We start from the raw sequence: 14,883 nt of genomic DNA on the forward strand, positions 1-14,883 counted from the left end.
CAAAGAGCCACGGTGCTGGGTGGAGAAGGCAGATTGTGGCTGAGTACAGAAAGTCCTAAGATTTGGACTGGACTGAAGGATCACAAAACTAAGGAGGAATCAGGGTAGTGGATTTGGTGCAGTTAATAGCAGAAGCAGTGGGACGCTATGAAATAGCTGAAGGATAGGACCATTTCAGCTCCTAATCTGAACCTAAAACATTACAAACAGGTCATTGTATTACATAACTTAATCCTCACATCAACCCTGTGAGATAAAGTGGCATATTTCAGAAACTGTAGAATCCTAGATTTTGTTGAGAAAAATATTCTTCCTAGCAATTTTTATTACACAAACTCTTTTGAACCAACATAGGTCAGAGGATATTTTGGTAATCAATTGCTTTTGTTATAATTCCATAGTGTAGATGGATCTGCTCTCACAGTACCTAATAATTAGGGTAATTTACTCAAGCATGCTTTTTAAAGTTTATTCAGTCCAACAACTGATGAATGGATAAATAAAATATGGTATAACCAAGCAATAGAGTGTTATTTGATAATAAAAAAGAATGAAGTATTCATACATACTACAGTATGGATAAACTTTTAAAAAACAGTTTGCTAGGTGAAAAAAGCCAGACACATATTGTGTAATTCCATTTATATGAAATGTCCTGAAGAGGCAAATTTATAGAGACACAAAGTGGATTAGTTGTTGCATACGGCTGGAGGAAAGAGGGAAGGGGATGGGAAGTGACAAGTAATGGGGTCAGGGTTTCTTTTAGGGCAGAAGAAAATGTTCTAAAAGTAGATTGTGGTGATGGCTGCAAAACCCTGTGAATATACTAAAAAATACTGAATTGTACACTTTAATTGCTTAAATTATATGAAATGTGAATTGCATATCAATAATGTTGTTTTGAAAATTTTTATTCATGCAATGTTTAAGAGGATGAAAATGTACTAACAATTCAAAAATATGAGTTATTAACAATTTAATAAAATGTGTAATGAAATATTACAGAACCTGTATCTTCTACTAAAAATAATAATTATTAATCATACCATGAGAAGGTGGTAAATCAGTTATATATGTAATTGATTTAGCAATATTATTTTTAAAATACTATGATATTTTGATATAATACAGTCTGATCTTTTTTCTTGGAAACATGTTATCATGGAGACTGCCTTACAATTTATTTCATGTTACTTGTACTTCTATAATTTAACTGATTTAACACCAATTGTATTGAATTTTGCTCTATATTAATAGTTTAATGTGACATTAATACTTTAACCTCTGTTTGGACCATACTTACAAAATTTTGCAGCTATTGGTTATCTTAACTACAAAATACTGCTGAATCATTTCATCAAAGATTTAAAATTTTCTTCAGCATGGATTGCCAACCATTAACTTCAAGATGTCCCTCAGGGGCTTCCCTGGTGGCGCAGTGGTTGAGGGTCCGCCTGCCAATGCAGGGGACACAGGTTCATGCCCCGGTCTGGGAAGATCCCACATGGTGCGGAGTGGCTGGGCCCGTGAGCCATGGCCGTTGAGCCTGTGCGTCCGGAGCCTGTGCTCCGCAACAGGAGAGGCCACAACAGTGAGAGGCCCACATACGGCAGAAAAAAGAAAAAAGATGTCTCTCAGCCATTTGGACAGATCATCTCCTCATCTCCTCGGGGCTTTTTTACTGCTATATACTAGGGCCAAATCAGGTTTCCAAGCCAATCTTATTTACATTCTTCTTAGCAGTCTTACTTTTTAATGCATTCATTCATTCAACAAATTTTTATTGAGCAGCTCTTACATGACAGGCAGTGAAAATGTACTACCTCTGGAAGGTAAGAGTACAGGAAAAATATATAATTTAAAGAATAATTAAAATAGTGTAGGTATTGTAGGAGCACATAGCAGGGAAACCTCAACAGGTAGAGGAGTCAGGCTAAGGCATTTCAAAGAAGGAGATGTCAAAGTTGAGACTTGAAAAATGAACAGAAATTAGGGAAGCTATTAATAAGTAGGGTAGTTCAAAGAAAAAAAGTATATAAAAAAGTTCAGAAATGAGTGACACCATCAAGCTTCCAAGGTAACTTTCTCACATTTCAGAATAGTTTAAGAATTGAGTGCAAAAGAGATATGGCTAGAGAAAACGAAAAAGGCTTTCAAGTGCCTAATTAGCTGTTTTAAGGAATTTGGATCTCTAAGGGCAATGGAAGTCTTTGAAGAGTTTCAAACTTTAAAACAAGATAAGGCCTGTGTTTTACAAAGATCGAGTAGCTTGTTGGGTTTTTTTTTCCTTAAGGTACTTCTCAAAACCAGGAAACTTCCAAAATCCTTATAATTATGATTCCTATGGACTTCAGCTATTATTTCCATATATTTGACGTTTTTCCCACTTGAAAAAGAGCTATCTCAAAGCAATAATCAGATCTGTTATCTAGCAATCAATAAGCATGGGGAGTTCTCTTGGCCAGGGCTTCTAGGTGCAACTGGGTCAAGGACAGAGAGTAAGAGCAACCCTTTTTAAAACCCTCACTTTGTGGAATGCTCTCCTTTAAAGAAATAATGGCACATATGCACCATGGAACATTATGCAATCACTAAAAATAATGAATTAGAGCTATTGACACAGAAAGGACTCCAGGAGTAATTCTAATATGAAACGCAAAATGCAGGTAAATATCTCCATAAACCCATTTTTGATAAACCATGACATCCACTATATATATGTATGTGTATATTAATATATGTAGGTACAAGCTTATATATGGTTGAATACAATGTAACATGAGCCTTTATCACAGCATCTGAGCTGAGGAAATTCACTCTTACTCATTTAGTTCCCATTTCCTTTTGCTATATTCTTATATAAGCACACATTTCACTGCACAAAACAAAAAAGAAGTAAAAAGAACCCCATCAACCAACCCCCACCAGGAATCTCAGATCAGTCCTGATTTTTTAATGAACGGGAATATATATATTCTGCCCACCCTTAAATTATCAAATGACTCTACTACGTTATTAACTTATTCTTTTCTTCACAATCAGCCACCTAATTACTGAAAGTGAGGATCTAAGGCATTTCCAGTTTGTCCATACATTCCAGAATTTTGATTTTTGTGGCACACTCCTTTCCTTCTACAACTGCTATTTAACATATATTAATATATATTAATTACCTTTAATGTATAAAAATTACTTTTATTTTTCTCACTATTTTTATAAATCATGTTTATTAGAGAAAATGCCAACCATTTTTTATGTGTATATACATACACACATATGCAATTTTACAGAAAAGCATTAACTGAATCATAAATTCACTAGGTTTTTTCCCTAATGCTGACTGTTTTGCTTTTGTTTTTGCTGTTCTCCCCACATCCTTCCCTTATCTTGCAGCAAAAATCAACGTTATAGAATAGTAATTCCAGACCTAACACTTTACACATTTACCATTATAATGAACCGTTCAGAGTGCTTTATACATATCAACAATCCCATATGGCAGACACTATTGTCCAGATGTAATGAACGAGGAAACTGAGACAATCAATGATAAAGTAACTTGTCCAAGGTCCACAGGTGTTAAGTGGCAGGGACACACTTGAACCCAGGCAGTTGGACTCTACAGTCTATGTGCTAGCCACTATTCTAACCGCCCCCCTTCTCAAATTAACATGGCCTTCCGTTTTTGTCTCCAATGCTCATGTCATCACAAGCAAATATATATAAACATGTACATACAATACTAATATACACATACATATATGAGTGGGAATGTGTGGTTTTGCTAAAAAATAGGGTTATAGAGACACTTTCCTACATTTTGTATTTCTTGCGTACAAGCAGTCATCTTATTTTCAATACTGCAATGAACATTCTTTTACTATGCTCTTACTTACTGGTATTTTGTTTCTGTAATATAGATCCCAGTAGTGGAATTACCAAGTTGAAATAAATAAATAAATATGTATATGTAGTTTTATTTATAATTGATGTTGTCATACTGCATTACAAAAAAAAGCTGTATAATTTCACATTTCTATCAATAATATAACAATACATCCTTTCATTTCCACCAGCAATGGAAATTAGATTTTTACATATTAATTAATTAATTAGTTCTGAGCAGATAACACATGCACATGGTTCAGTGTTGAGCAGATATACAACAGTATGCAGTAAAACAATCTGCCTTTTAGTCCTGTCCTCTTTTAGTCCTGGCCTTTTAGGCCAGTTTCCCTTCCTTGAAGTAACTAATGGTGCCAGTAAATTAACAAAGGTATTTCACGCACATACAAGCAAACACAAATATAAATTGTTTTTCCCCACCCTTTTGTTGACACATAAACCTACTGGACTTAATATTCTGTACCTTCTCATTTTTATTTCATAATGATACTTAAGGACCTTTCTATCATTAGCCTTTTTTGAGCCCGTCACTTCATACATCTCCCTAAATATGTGTGTATGTACATTTATAATTGTACAAAATAGATAATATTATATATGCTGTTCTGTCAACTTTTTATTTTTTAATTAATTTTTTATTGGAGTATAGTTGATTTACAGTGTTGTGTTAGTTTCAGGTGTACAGCAAAGTGAATCAGTTGTACATATACATATATCCACTTGTTTTTGGATTCTTTTCCCATATAGGCTATTGTAGAGTACTGAGTAGAGTTCCCTATGCTCTACAGTAGGTCCTTATTAGTTATCTATTTTACATATAGCAGTGTGCATATGTCAAATCCAATCTCCCAATTTATCCCTCCCCCCATTTCCCCTTGGTATCCAGAAGTTTGTTTTCTACATCTGGGACTCAATTTCTGTTTTGTAAACTTTTTAATTGCAAGCTATACATTTGTCTTCCCCGAAAACCCCTCAGCCTTCTTCATTTCAGTTGCTGGCAACTCCATACTTCAGTTGCTCAGATCAAAAACAATGAGGCATCCTTGATTCCTCTCTTTCTCTCATACCCCACTTTCATTCTGTCCAGGTATTTTGTTGGCTATACTTTTATAATCCATCTGGAATCCAACTACTTCTCATCACCTGCTCTGCTACAGCCCTGGTCCAATCCAACATCTCTTGCCTAAATTACTGCAATGGTCAGTAAGGCAATGGAAGCCTCCTAAATGGTCTTCAGCCTTCTACCCTTCTGTTTATTCTCAGTGCTGCAGAGTGATACTTCTAAACACATAAGTCAGATCATATACCTTCTCATAACCAAATCCTACAATTTCTCCCTATTATACTCTGTGTAAAAGCAAAACCTTTACAATGGCCTACAAGGACTTAAACGACTGGTCCGGTTAGCTCTCTAACTTCTTTTCTCCTTGCCACCCACTCTGCTCCCAGTTATGCTGGTCTCCTTGCTCTTCCTTAAAAATATCAGTCATGTTTGTAATTTAAGGCTTTTTACTAGCTGTTCCCTCTGCCTCTCCCTGATGCTCTCATGTTTTACCACCTTGCCTTCCTGTCTTTAATAAAAATGAGCCCTTCATCCTAGCCCTCCTTGTCCCCCTTAACTCCTCTACCTTATTTTTTTCCCATAGACTTCTAATATGATATAATATAGACTTCTAATATGATATAATTTGTTGTTGTATTTATTTTTTTGATATTTTCCCCCTATAATGTAAGCTCCACGAGGACAGAGAGCATTGTTTTGTTTATTGAAGTATCCCAAGTGCCTGGAACAGTGTCTGCCACATGGGAGGCACTAAATCAATGTGGGTTGAATAAATAAACATACGGAAGAGAACATAAATTATCTATCAGTCAACCTATCTATACATGCATACATATGTTCAGTTTAAAAATAATTAAAAAGCAAATAACTACTAACCACTCAGGTCAAGAAACAGAACATTATCAGCACTCCTGAAAATCCTTATGTGACCACCCAATCACATTCTCCTCTGTCATCATTCTTTTTTTGCCCCAATATATTTTTAATGCTTAGAAATTATTCATAGGGGACTTCCCTGGTGGCGCAGTGGTTAAGAATCCACCTGCCAATGCAGCAGACATGGGTTCGAGCCCTGGTCTGGGAAGATCCCACATGCCACGGAGCAACTAAGCCTGTGCACCACAACTACTGAGCCCACGTGCTGCAACCACTGACGCCCACGCGCCTAGAGCCCGTGCTCCGCAACAAGAGAAGCCACCACAATGAGAAGCCAGTGCACCACAACGAAGAGTAGCCCCCGTACGCCACAACTAGAGAAAGCCTGCGCGCAGCAACGAAGACCCAACGTAGCCAAAAATAAAATAAATAAATTTTTAAAATATTAAAAAAAGAAATTGTTCATAAAAATATTGATGCATCCTTTAAAGGTTAGATAAAACACAGCTGTGAATTCATATGATCCAGGTGCTTTGTTTAATGTAAGAGTTTAAATCACCTTTCCAATCACCTTTATGGCAGTTGTTCTTTTCAGTGTTTCCTGTACTTCAGCATGCTTGTTAAAACACAGATTACTAAATCCCACTCCCAGGGTTTCTGATTTAGTGGGTCTGAGAATTTTACTTCTAGCAAGTTCCCTGGTGATACTAATGCTGCTGACTGAGGGGCTACATTCTGAGAACCATTGGTCTCCATAAATAATCCATTTTTTCTAGGTTTTCAAATTTGTAGCCATGACGTCTCACATAATGGTCTCAATACTTTTCTAACTCCTGATCTATGGCAATATCTCCTTTTCATGTCTAACCTTGTATACCTTTGCTTTCTTTCATTTTTCCGTGGCCAGGTTCTGTTTTAATGGTCTCATCAAAGAAAAGATTTGGAATTTTTTTTCTATCAAATGTGTTTTATTACTATTTCTTTAATTTCAGCTTCTTGTTTGTTTAATTTCTTTATAATTTCTTTAGAAGATTATAAAATCCCTTTATTTCTCATCTTCAGGATTATTTTTTAAAGTTTTTTTCTGATAATTTAATGATGAGTGTGTCAAAGTTGTATTATAATCTTTCTGCAAGGGAAAAGCCAATTCAAAGCTGGTCTCTCAGTAAAAATGGTTGAAAGTAATTGTTTGCCTAAACACTCCACCAAAAAACTGTTTGGTATAATAAAGTCATTAGACTCTAATCTGGCAGTCAGCTGGGTAGATTTAACTATTGGTTAAAATATATATATATTTAACTAATAAACTACATATATATATATGTAGCTGATGATTCAAGAAGACCCCCAATGATCCCTGCCTCCTGGTTCTCATACCCTCATTGTACTAGGATTAGTCTGTGGGACCAATGGAAATCAGCAGAAGTGATGGCATGACAGGAATGATATGAGGTTATAAAAGACACTTCCATCTCCCTCTTTTTGGATCACTTGCTTTGGGGATGCTGGCTACCATGGCCAGGCTCATCAGTAAGGGCCTGAAGCCTGCAAATAACCACATCAGTGAGTTTGGAAGTGGATCCTCCAGGCCTACTTGTGTCTTGAAATGACTACAGCCTCAGATAAAAACCTGATTGCTTTCTCATGAGAAATACTGAGCCAGAATCATTAAGCTAAGTCACTTCCAGATTCCTGATCCTCAGAAACAATGTAAATGATTGTAGTTTTAACCTACTATGTTTGGAGGATAATTTGTTATTTGGGTAATAGTACACATATATTTTAAGTTATTGAAAATTTTCTACCAAGGCTTCTGGAACTCATAAAAGTATAATTTAATTCAGCTAAAATAAATAGAAGAGGATGAAGAGTGGAAGATTATTAGAACATTAGAGTACTTTGAACTATTGTACATTTTCCTTTGCTGGACTCTAGATACTTGTGCAAGCAAAGGAATAGTAAGATTGCTATAGAAACAAGTAAGATTGCTATATATCACCCTTTCTCAAGGCCTCTACTATAGATGGTTAAGCAGGCTTAAACATTTAAGGATGTCTCTTTTTTTCTTCCTTATTTCATTTTTTAAAAAATTAATATTCAGGTAGAAACTCATCTGGGACTGACATATGGATTCTAGCTTACGAGTTACAGCAATGCAGAACACATACTTTTAATGACATTCAACAGACTTTGGGGACAGGTCCTAACATATGTGCTGCAAATGTTTGTTTCCAAGACAATAATGATAACTATGTCAATTTCAAACAGGAATTTGTTAGAATGAGGCTCTGCGCCAGTATTTGTTGAAAAACTTAAAACAATCATGAATCAATGACCAAAAAGATAAGATTCAAATGAAACTGGCCTGACAAAAAAACTACTATCTCATACTGTTACATATTTTTTCTTAAATGCACTAAAATTTTTATTTTGAGTTTGTTTTAAACAAATCAGTGTATTTTAAAAATAATCCCTACATTATTAAAGCCATACTGTTTTATAGAAATCACAAGGAAGACAAACACAAAAAATTCTTAAGCAACAAATAGAAGTACAATAACTTTACAAAACTTAGAAGTCTGCAACAGAGCCCGTTAGCCACAAAATCCTGAAATGGAACACAAATATTTTTTCAAGCACTAGGAATCACTCAACTTAATGTTTTCATTTTCAGATAAGAACCAAAGTCATAATAATGGTAGACAGTATTTTACTGAAGGCTCATATATGCCAAGCATATGCACTCACCTAAACACCCACCCCTACTCCTGATCTTCTCAATCTTGCTTTACCCTTTTCTTTCCAAAAGCAATGATCACTTTCTAATATACCACACAATTTACATATTGATTACTCTAGTGTTAAGTGATTTATCTACTTTCATGCAGCCCAAGCTGGGATGAGAAACTAGATTTCCTTATATCCATTTGAGCGAATCAATCCAGTCAAATATTTGTGCACCTATCATGCACCACAACAGAATCCATCCATAGGCCCAGTTGCTCCTTATCTTATAGGGCATATAAAATGCTTTGAGGAGAAAATTGTTTTAAAAATGATCCTAGGGACTTCCCTGGTGGAGCAGCGGTTAAGAATCTACCTGCCAATGGAGGGGACATGGGTTCAAACCCTGGTCGGGGAAGATCCCACATGCCATGGAGCAACTAAGCCTGTGCGCCACAACTACTGAGCCTGCGCTCTAGAGCCCCCGAGCCGCAACTACTGAGCCTGCGTGCCACAACTATTGAAGCCCGTGCGCCTAGAGCCCGTGCTCCAAAACAAGAGAAGCCACCGCAATGAGAATCCCACATGCCGCAACGAAGAGTAGTCCCTGCTCGCCACAACTAGAGAAAGCCCGTGCGCAGCAATGAAGACCCAACGCACCCAAAAATAAATAAATAAAATAAATTTAAAATGATTCTAAATTTTTTATTGCTTAGAGCTTCTTTAGATATGAATACATATTAATTGCGAATTATTTTGTTATTTTAACGTACCTTTATATTCTATGACTCTCTTTCCTAAGTTACAGAAATGGGTGAGATGAAATGTCCCTTGCAGAATCAGTTCTTTTATCTCAAAATGTTGTCACATTCACAGTTAACTGCATGATTAGGAACTGGAATTCAGACACAGTAAGACCTGTTTGGTTTGTGACTCACGCTATATAGATTTTGGGTGGCTTGGTGCCTCTGGCAGTTCAGACCTGTAATGACAAATCATTGCTGGAATAATGACTTTTTTCCCTTCACTTTTGAAATCCTTCATCAAGTAAATAAGTACACTTATATCATTTCACTTATGTAGGCTGAATATGGCAAAAATAGATTTGGGATTATGCTGTTAACACACCTTTCCCAGAATTTTCTCTAAAAGTTCACATTTAACCAATTACATTTTTTTTTTTTTTTTTTTGCTGTACGCGGGCCTCTCACTGCTGTGGCCTCTCCCGTTGCGGAGCACAGGCTCCGGACACACAGGCTCCGCGGCCATGGCTCGCGGGCCCAGCCGCTCCGCGGCATGTGGGATCTTCCGGGATCGGGGCACGAACCCGTGTCCCCTGCATCGGCAGGCGGACTCTCAACCACTGCGCCACCAGGGAAGCCCCCAATTACATTTTGATACCTATTTTCCCCCTATAATTTAATCCCAGAACTCAACCCTAAGTGCAATATTAAAAGTGTTTATATATCAACTTGTTAAAAGTACATTTATGTATTTCTTAACCATCACTTCCTTGGTCTAGGGTCCACCCATATGACTTCATTCTATCTTAATTACGTCTTTAAAGTCCCTATCTCCAAATATAGTAACATTCTGAGATACCAACGGTTAGGATGTCAACGTATGAATTTTGGGGAGACACAGTTCAGCAGCCCATGACAACTTATTGCATTACGTCAAGAGGCACATAATGTCAAGTTCACCAGGTCTCTGCATTGTAAGGATACAAATTTCCCTTTGTAATTAGCAAATCACCTGTGGGATGAAAACTTGAATCCCTTGTGACTATCCTATTCCTCACCAACCTTTCACCCATTCATTTGGCCATCACCCATTCATGATTCTTGCCTACACTATTATGTTAAGCCTGCAAAGTAGTGGTTTAACAATTTTATCGTTCCTCTACATTTATTAGCTGTCATTCTTTTGTAAAGATAGGCCTTCATTCTTGCTGCACTCCAGCTCAGTGTTTATAAACACCAGAGTCAACTTCCTTAACTGCAACTGCTTAAAAACCTTTGATCCTTTCTTCTGCCCTGGGGATTAAGTACATACTCCTTTATATGACCTCTAAAGGACTTCAGCCTTTTCCCTCCTTGTCACCACTCTATCTCCTTTACTGGTTTATTTGTACTCATCCTTCAGGACTCAGCTGTCACTTTCTCCCTAGCTTTCTCCAACAAATCATAAGAGCCCCTCTAGCACTGTATACTTTACTTTCACTATCATAGCATATACTATACTACTTTGCAATTTATGGTTAATTATCTCACTGACAGACTTTAAGCTATCTGAAAAAATATAAGAATCACATCAGTCTTGTTCATTCTTATATTTCCTAGCACCTCTCATAGTCCTTTGGTACAGAGTAGGCACACAATAATGATTAATTAGGGGCTTCCCTGGTGGCACAGTTGTTGAGAGTCTGCCTGCCGATGCAGGGGACACGGGTTCATGCCCTGGTCCGGGAGGATACCACATGCTGCGGAGTGGCTGGGCTCGTGAGCCATGACCGCTGAGCCTGCACGTCTGGAGCCTGTGCTCCGCAACGGGAGAGGCCACAACAGTGAGAGGCCCACGTACCACAAAAAAGAAAAAAGAAAAAAAAATAATGATTAATTAATTACTGGGAGTTATGTAGTATATACAAATCTATGTACACTATAATTTATGACTAATTTATAGAATTTATAAGGATAATTTTAATTAAAAGTTATCTTTCACATAATTTGTTTACTGGAAGCCTAAGCCATTAGGTAAGATGAATTCCACTCTAAAAATAATAAATATTTACTTGGTATTAACTATTGGCCAGCTCCTGCCCTAAGCATGGATTAGTTCAAATTTAATCCACAGAAATCCTCTGGTGTGGGTACTATTTTCTCTATATAACAGATAAGGAAATTGAGAGAATATCACACTGCTAGTAAACAAGAGATGGGATTTGAACCCAGGTGTCTTTAATTTCACAATGACTTTGTAATTTTTATTACTTTCTTATGAAGAGTTCATCTTCCCCATTATAGCTGACTATAAATCTGTCATCCAGGACTATTTATTGAAGCCCATGTTTTTGGTTCAGTAAAGTTTCTACTTTCAAGAATACAGACATGTATGATGTAAGGCATTTATAATATTATCAAATACCTAAGTAGGAACAGTCCACAGACAACATACACTGCCCCAAAATGTAAAACATTAACACGTAATCTATTCCCAGAACTATGTTTTGACTAAGTCCAAGTAGATGTGGCAGTAAGAAGAATTTTGAATTATGTTTAATGTTTATTGAATTTGAAATGGCTGAAGGAAAGAACTTTTTTGGGGGAATCTCTTTGTAAAGACCAATTCAAGAAGAAAAAAAATATATGTACAGGATGGATTACAATGATCTGGTATGACTTAAATACATTGTGAGACATGACATCTGCAGCGTGGCAGATATAAAAGGATAATTTCAAGGTAAGAATCACTACAACAAAAATGAGATGCTGCAAGTACAAATATGGTAAAATTTGGACTTGGATGTGTGAGTTGAATGATTCAAAGTATCAAGCACCATCCTGACATTGTGGGTATGGACAACAACAAAACAGTTATTACAGAGTATTGTGAAGAAATTGAATTGCAAGGACACTGGCAGAAAAAGTAAGGTCTTGTGTGTATGTGTGTGTGAACTCAGTTTCCAGTTGAGAGTACCCTGACAGTGTAAGACATGAATAAATAGAAAAAAGAAGAGGAAGAAATTAGGATGAAAATAATCAAGTAAGGAAAAGTTACAACATGAACTTTGCTCCTTAATGGGAAGTTACTGAAAAGCAAGCATTATGTACTTTATTTAGAATTTAAATCCTACCTTTTTCCAGAAAAACAATGATGATAGTTAATAAAATATAGCAGGTAATTATCAAAAAGGTGAAAAATGCTCAATATTTTTAATCCCCTAAATTGGTAATGGCAGTTACTAGAGGTTTTATGTTCTAAAAGGCACATACAGGGATGGTACAGGGATGGTATCACCATGGATTCCTCCAGAGTTATTAGGATTGAGGACCTCTTTGACAGAATTTCCTAATGTGAAGACCACAGAGTACTAGGGTGTCCATGAACCTCCTGAAATTATGTACAATCCATCATGTGCCTATGTAGCTTTCTGGAAGGCATTCCATAGTTTCTTTAAAACTCAGATTCTCAAAAGAGGTTCATTATCGTCCCCTTCACCTCCCCAAATTAAGAATGATTAATCTAGGAAAAGAAGTATTTGCTTACAAAGTGGCAATATTTGTCTTATTTTCCTGTTACCAAGGAAGAAAAACATATTTAGTTTTATGACTTGGCATCTTGTCTTTTCCGTTTCATATTTGCATGTGGGAGGTTAATTTACACAAGTTTCCATTACCAACCAGGTATGGTTTATGTTTTTAAGATGTCAGGTTTGCAACTCCCCTTTTTAATCTCTGTTGCTGTTTATTATTTTGTTTGGTTTCTTATTCAATTCAATTCAAATTTGGAAGGGTTGCTCCTTCCTCAAATTGCTTCATAGTTTTATTTTGGTAAATATAAAGAAAAAAGAAAAAAAAATTCTGACAAAGCCTTTCCTCCTATTTAATGAAGAAATTTGAAGACTGTAGCAAACATTTTCACTGAGCCCATTTCAAAACTAACAAGTAATTAACAGGATTTTGGCAGCTGTATTAGTCAGAGTTCTATGGAGAAACAGAAACGATAGGATATACATATAAGTATACAGGAAGAGATTTACTATGAGAGATTGACTCACTCGATTTTGGAGGCTGAGAAGTCCCTCTGCAAGCTGGAAGTCCAGGAAAGCCGGTGGTGTGGTTCCAGTCCAAGACCCAGGTCTGAAGGCCTGAGAACAGATGCGGAAGAAAGAAAGGATAGATGTCCTAGTTCAAGCAGATAGTGAATTGGCCTTTCTTCCACCATTTTGTTCGGTGCAGACCTTCAATGGATTGGATGATTGCTGAGGGCAATCTTCATTACTCAGTCTACCAATTCAAATGCTAATTTCTTCCAGAAAGACCCTCGCAGACACACCCAGAAATAATGTTTTACCAGTTATCTGAGCACCTTTAGCCCAGTCAAACTGACACATAAAATTAACCATCACAGCAGCCCTACAAAAATATTTATTTTAATTTAAAAGGCGAATTCTGGGACTTCCCTGGTGGTCCAGCGGTTAAGACTCTGCGCTTCCACTGCAGGGGGCGCAGGTTCTATCCCTGGTTGGGAACTAAGATCCTGCGTGCCACACAGTACGAGTAAAGTAAACAAAAACAAAAAAAAGACAAAACAATATAAAAGGTAAATTCTATTCCCATAGGGACCCGTGAAGTGATAATTTATTTCCAACATCTTAGTCACCACATTTGAATAGTCCTGCTGACAAAATTTTATTTTATGGTCTGTATTCTAGGAACTTTATCTTAACTACCATGTTGAATCATAAAAAGCATTTTAATACAAATTAGAAATGATAATGCCTTTCTATGACTAAGTATATATTTCTAAGGAAGAGGTGCCTTTAATCTCATTTACATTACTGAGAAAGAAGAATTATATACTACTGTGGGAAATAATTCTTCTGGCAAAGAAGGCAGAGAGAAAACGTGACAACACGTAAATAAAATCTATCAAATGTTGACTTTTGGACTCAGTTACTCCAAACTTGAGGTGAATAAGAAATGAGCCTATGATTTCTAGACAGTTTCTGAATCTTGGTATTTTAAGAAGGGAAAATAAGGAACCTTTTAGTTCTAACTGAGAGAATCAGTACATTTGAGACAAAAATGTAGGAAAATGCTTGGATATGTTCCAGTTATCTATTACTGCATAACAAACCCACCCCCAAATTTAGTGGTTAGCCATTTTATTACATCTTATGATTTTGTAGGTTGGAAACTTCGGCCAGGTTTACGCAGTGATTCAATTTTATCATTTCTTTCTCATTTACTAGTTTGAATACTTTTATAAAGAGACACTTTCCTTCAATCATTATTTGATTACTTAGTAGAGACCTTTATAGAGAAAAGGCAGGATAAAAGCATGATTCTTTTCCCATACTTTTTAGTTTTCATGATAATTGTCTCCTTTCATTCTCTAAAGATAACCAGTATTTTTTTAATATCAGAAAAAACTCATAGATTTAAACATATTTAATGGCTTTCAAATTATTGCAATTTTTATATCTTATTGAAGTTCAAATTGCACCATCTTTGGCCTGTAGTAGGAGACTCTTCAAGTTGACTCTTGAATCTTTTCGACATGATGTTAGTGGTCTTTGATAATTTCCT

The 14,883-nt window shown here is 36.3% G+C and overlaps 1 long non-coding RNA gene across 1 annotated transcript in view; it reads right to left on the reverse strand.

Annotated features, from left to right (window-relative positions):
- Window positions 1-13,430, reverse strand: part of LOC132500232 (uncharacterized) — a 145,112-nt gene extending 131,682 nt beyond the window's left edge. The window contains exon 1 of the long non-coding RNA XR_009533994.1: window positions 13,350-13,430. This is a non-coding gene — a long non-coding RNA (uncharacterized LOC132500232). The remainder of the gene's footprint in view (window positions 1-13,349) is intronic.
- Between the last annotated feature and the right edge of the window lie 1,453 nt (window positions 13,431-14,883).

Source organism: Mesoplodon densirostris, chromosome 1, assembly GCF_025265405.1.
Source record: "Mesoplodon densirostris isolate mMesDen1 chromosome 1, mMesDen1 primary haplotype, whole genome shotgun sequence".
NCBI lineage: Eukaryota > Metazoa > Chordata > Mammalia > Artiodactyla > Ziphiidae > Mesoplodon > Mesoplodon densirostris.